Here is a 6,017-nt window from a genome sequence, read left to right as displayed (position 1 = left end):
TTTCATCACTAAACAAAATTCTACACTTTTTGTATTAACAGTAAAGTAACGTAATGGCCCCTCTTTCCAACCCCAGTTGCAGTGACCATCTGGAGACCTCCCTGTTCAACTTTGGATGAACTTCAGCTGAAGTGTGAGAGCTGCTTTGGCTCCCTACAAGCTGTTCCAAGCCTCATTGTTGCTATTAGCAGTTTGTCTTAGTGACAAGGCTGCATTTTGCCTATTGAAGGTTCGGTTTTAGTGATTCAGCGTGTTTCCATTGTCCACAACTGAGAGTAGATCATTCAGGCTCTTATGTTTCCAGTGCTGTGGATACAATAGCTCATTATCCTGGGGTGGCTTTTTTGTTGGGGTTTTGGATAGATGCATAATAGATGCAAGCTCTTTTCAGGGGCAAGTTCTTTTCTTGATATCCATGCACAGTGTTTATTGCAATGGGATTCTATGTGATTTTAGCCTTCAAAGCAAGCCAGTCATGGGATAGAGTGAGGGCTGAAACCCCAAGTTATTTTAAGAAAGGCTTCAGCTCCTCAGCCTGTATCTAGCTTTGTCAATAGGTGATTGCCTCTACACGATTCATCTGGGCACAGGGGAGACTTACAGAGGCCACACAGGAGAAGATGGATTTTAGTGTCCTTTAAGTCCACTGGCAGCAGTGGCTTGGAAAATGATTGCAATGAGGAAAGTAAAGTTATTTGAAGGACACATTCTTTGTTTCTGATGACATGAAGCTGGGAGTTACTGTCAAAACAGTGGAGAGTTGGACTCTACAGGAAAAACTGGAAAACTCTGATAATCTGAATAGCAATGATGAGAAGGAGTGCAAGGTCATGAACCTAGAGGCTTAATAATGAGCTCCCAGCTCCTACGGGAAATGCTTATCCACTGAAAGCAACGAAGGCAGAACAAGCCCTGAGTGCACTGGTTAATCATAAATTGGCTCTGAGCTATGGGTATGGTGTAATGTGGCTAAGTAATGGACGAGTGTGACTCCAGAGTGTTCTGGAGAAGAATTTTTCAGGAGTGGCAGGGAAATATTAATGCTGTTCTGCTTGTAAAACTGCACCTGGAATTACCTTTACAATACTTGTCACCTGTGTTGGAAGACATGGATTCAGCTGGAGCAGGTGCAGTGGATTAGCACAGGGCACTCTGCAGGAGTAAACTGTTCTAGCAGAATAAAGGCTAAGGAAGAATGTAACTGTGCTCTATAAATACAAGAGTGAATTAAACACATCAAGTGAGAAGGGTTTATTTAAACAAAAAACCAATACTGCCTTGAGTAAACAGGTGTGTGTGGCTTGGCTGTGATTTAAGTTTCTAAACAAAAGGTTCTTGAATACTAATAGGAGAAAGAAACAAAAAATACTTGTTAGATTTTTATAATGGAGATGACTGTATGAAATGGTTATCTATGAAGAGAAATCAAGCCCATATGGTCCCTTTTGCAGTGTGTTCCTAGGCTTCCTGAAGTGTATTGATAAAAACATGCTTTGATCTTTGTTAAACATGTATTTTATGTGTCTGTGTCATACATTATATGTGCCTGAGTAGCACGTATTTTGGCACTTAAAGCTTGTGAATGAAGTCCTAAACACTCTGATCATGGACTAAATCAAGCTGCCTCTCTGTTCAGAGAGGTACAATTTATAAAAGGTACCCACCTTCAAAGATTTCAACTTAGGAACGTGAAGTCAGGGACTCTCCTTCACCAGAATACTTCTGATTAGCTTTGTGTGTCCTTTCCAACTTGGAGTATTCTGAGATTATGTGTGCTTCCTCATCCCCAAGTCCTTCATCTCTTCAATCTTCCTCTCCCAAGTCTAGCTACTTGAATGAGCTTTTATGACACTTAATGCTTTCCCTCTTTTGTGTGCTTTCTACCTCCTGATGTTTCTCAGCTTGCCTAGATGACGTTTCTGTGCTTCTCAGTGTCACTTCCCAAGCAGAAACGTCCCCTCCTGGGTGACAAAGTGAAGAGCCTACAGCTTTTCCTCCATACAGTGCAGTGCAGGAGCTTTGGAACTGGTGTTAGCAGACAGCAGCTGCAACCCAGCAGTTGTGCCAGGTCACAGAACAGTGTGGGCAGGTGCTCGGTTGCTGCCAGCCAGTACTGAGCACCTACTGCCTCTGCTCCTGCTCCCTTATCTTACACCCTCCTGGCAGCAGCCTTTCAGACAGTCTGTCCTCTGTCCTTTCCTTTCCACCATAATGCACCATCCCCTGAAAGGGGCCTCTAGCTGAGGAGTCCTCATTGTGCCCCAGGTGTCTGAACTGGCACACATGACAGTACCCTGTACACCATGTGTCACTATCAGTGCAGCAAGGCAGGACACACAAATCCCTTCATCACTGGCTCTCACACACAGTGACATACAAGAACAGTCTCTTCAGATGAAAAAGATTCAGTTTCCAGCTCTTTGAAATCCATTTCATCACATGTTGTGCTGTTGACTTGGCTTGTGACTCCCTACAGCACTTGCACCCTTACTGTGTGGGTATCAGACCATAGCCCACACTGTAAAAGGGCACAGGACATGGCAAAGTGCCCTGGCTGGGTTCCTGCTGCCTTCCCTGAGTGCCCTGCACTCCTGAGCTGAAGACACCTTTTACTGCTGTTCAACAGCGAGTACATGAGGATGCCTGTGCTGGGTGGGAAAAAAACCTTTCTTCTGCTTACAAAGAAAGGTTAGCTTGGAATCGCTTAATTGCATCTGGACGTTAGTCAATTGAAGGTGTGGTGAGCTAATTAAGATTGTGTTTTTCATTTGCTGCCTCTTTCTAACATTCTTGTAACTGGATACCTTCTTTTTTATTTGAGAGACAGATGGAAAAATAACAAACTTAGATAAACGTTTTTTGCTCCTCTGACTTTTTTGCTTTTTTCCTTGCCCTCTCTGGTGGCATTGTGGGCATCAATTTAACATGAAGCATGACTGCCATGTAACTCCAGCTGGGATTTTTAGGCATGCTGTGCACACCTCTTCCTCCCTTTTCAGTTGCCTATCTGTATGCGAGTCCAGTGGTACTGCTGTCAGTATTCTGGAGGGAAAAGCTGAGGGGGAGGCCTGTGGGAGTCCCCAGGTAAGGTACAAAGCCCATTCCCTATTGCAGCTTTCCAGACAGATTAGTTCCTGTGTGAATCATAAAACTCGTGGAGAAATGACTAACACTGTGGAAGGGGAAGTTATAACGAATTTGCAGTTGCATGATACTTGAAAACTAGAAATGCAGGAACAGAGAAGTAGCAGCACTTAGGTTAAATTTTGCTTTGAATTTCTCCTTTTCATGAGTGCTCTTAAAGAGGGCGAGGGAAAAACTCATATGGGGAAACTGCATAAAGTGCAGTATCAGACAGCAATTGTATTTAAAAACATCTTAAGCAAAAGCTCTTAACAATTTTCCTCTTTTTTTATTTTTATTAAAAAATAACTTTTCCACTATACAATGTCCTTACAGGTTCTCATTACGTGAAGAAAAAACAATTTGCACCGAAATCCAGATTACTTGTTTGCTAAAGCTCTAGCTTTTGTTTCTTTCAGGAAACACTGGAATTATCTGGGCTCACAGTGTGCTAAGGTTACACCTACCTCCCACTGTGGCTGTGCTGCAACACCATGAAACTTCCAACTCTATTATTTCAGTGAATTGTTTTTCAAGACAGCCGTACAATATGTTTGTATAGGCAGGGTTTTGGGGTTTTCCTTTTTTTATTTATTTTTTTAGCTCCAGATCTTCCTGCTCCTTGGAATTCCTTTACTTCTGTAACAAGGGGTTTTGAGAGTCTAATTATATGGCATAGAAATTTTTCTGTTCATAACTCTGGAGCCATGACTTGGCCTGAGGAGAAGCTGCACAAAGCTCTGCTCCAAGATACCCCTCACAGCCACAATACCTATAGATAGGCTGGGGTGTTATGCTCCTTTGGGAACTGCCAGGGGGTCCAGAGTCAACTACCAGTTTTTCTAATATAAAGACAGCAGAAGTCTCTTAGCTATTCTCCTGCACAGTGTAAGGAACTCCTGCTTACATCCTCAAGCAGCTTGACCAAACTGGTTCCTAAGTTCTTACCTCTGTTTGGTGAAATCGCAGCCTTAGAAAGGGGAGGGCAGAAAGAGCATAGGCGCACGTCCTAAAAATGCAAACCAGCTAGGAATGGGAGGAGGACAGAAACCTTGTTGGGGCTGCTATGAATCTGATAACCCAGAAATTTAATTATCTACCCAGGAGTTTGGTTTTTAAGTCTCTACAATTGTTAATTCAACTGCTAACATCCAGTTATAAATGCCAGGCAGAATGGGTGTCTGGTTGGTGGGTACCTCCCCCACTGTGTATTTCGCCACACAGTCGTTCTATGCTCAGAAATCTGCCAGCAGCCAAAACTCTGAGGGACCTGTGTCAGAACAGGTAATTGCTGTGATCTTCTGAATGCTCCTTTAGAGACTTCTGCAGATTGGAATTGGAGCCCCACTTCTAAAAAAAGGTAGTGCAGATACAGGCACCCTCCACCTACCCCTCCTCTAACTGCTTGGGAAATATGAGTGGGAATCTATGCCTTAATCCACTTTTCCCATCAGGTATCCCTTTATATCAGAGGAGGTTTTAAGAGAAAGACTGCCAAGCATAACCAGTGATCTTTCGGTGGGTCAGAAGTCAGTCCAGAATTAATTACCAAGGGAAAGCACAGTTCTCAGCTTGTTCTCTTCCGTAACACTCCAAGGTGCTTTGTGTCTCTCCAGGAATGCTCTCCACAGCCAGGATTTAATCTCAAACTCTGGGCCAAAGACACTGACCTTTACTTTCAGAAACAGCAAGTGGTAGGTCTGGTTTGGGATGTGACTGCACATCAAAGAGCAGCTATTCCAAGGTATATATCCAGGTGTAGCAACTTGGATAACCTCACCAAGAGCCTCTGGTCAGCAAGCTGCTGTAAGACAAGATGCATGATTACAGCACACCTAAATTACTCAACAAGTCAATAGCGAAAGTATTTTATTAGGATCCTCAATTCATCATTACCCCCTAATAGAAAAAACAAGTTCCCTAAAGACTATGGAAAAAGTCAGAGTGAGGCTGCAAATAGGCTGTACCTTGATTTTTAGTATTTAAAAATTTAATTTAGCTTTTTAAATGTGGGGGTTTTAGTTTTGTACCATTTTAATCGTGTGGAAAAGGTCTTGAAAAAGCTCACTTTGGCATACAGAAAATTCACCAACTCATCTGCAACTTTTAGAAATAAGCTTTTTCTATTTTACATGGGGGACAATACAGTATATGGCAAGATGTAATTCAGGAAGATTCTTTATGTTTCCACAGGAGATTCCACCTCAGTCATTTTCCCCCCTCTATACCTTTTACATCTGTGCTTATACATGCTGTAGACTATGATTGAAAGTGAATCTGATGCAAAAACATCTACAAATTTCATCCTTCGTGTTTTTAACTTTCAAGAAATGCAAACTGCAACATTTGAAACAGGTTAATAGTTGTTTAGTAAGTCTTCCAGTCTACAAGATATGATGGTTTGGAAATTCAGTTCAAATTACTATTGTGTTGAATGACATGAAGGAATAGGTGGCGTTACTCCTACAGGGAGTCACACTGATTAAGATCTCTTTCTTAGTAAGTATTGAAGTATTGATTATAAAGAACAGTGATGAAGGAAAAAGAAAATAACTACTCAAGGACTACTACTACACACCTTTCCCCAGAAGATACCTGGAATTCATCATTCTTACATGGATGTAATCTGTATGATTTGTAAATCCAGAGGTTATTTTCACCTCCTGCACAAGTTAGCTAGAAGTAGGGAATATTTCTGGTTTTTTTAAATGAAATAACATTGCCACATCTTGAATTTTGATAAAAAATGGATCTAAATGCAGGTGTGATTTAGCTTTCTCACAATGACCTTAATAAGCATCACGTGTAGATGAGGCATTAGGGATATGACTGAGTGGTGAACTTTACAGTGCTGGGTTGGACTTGATGACCTTAGAAGTCTTTTCTAATCTAAA

Source organism: Corvus moneduloides, chromosome 3, assembly GCF_009650955.1.
Source record: "Corvus moneduloides isolate bCorMon1 chromosome 3, bCorMon1.pri, whole genome shotgun sequence".
Taxonomy (NCBI): domain Eukaryota; kingdom Metazoa; phylum Chordata; class Aves; order Passeriformes; family Corvidae; genus Corvus; species Corvus moneduloides.
Note: the sequence above shows the minus strand (reverse complement) of the source record.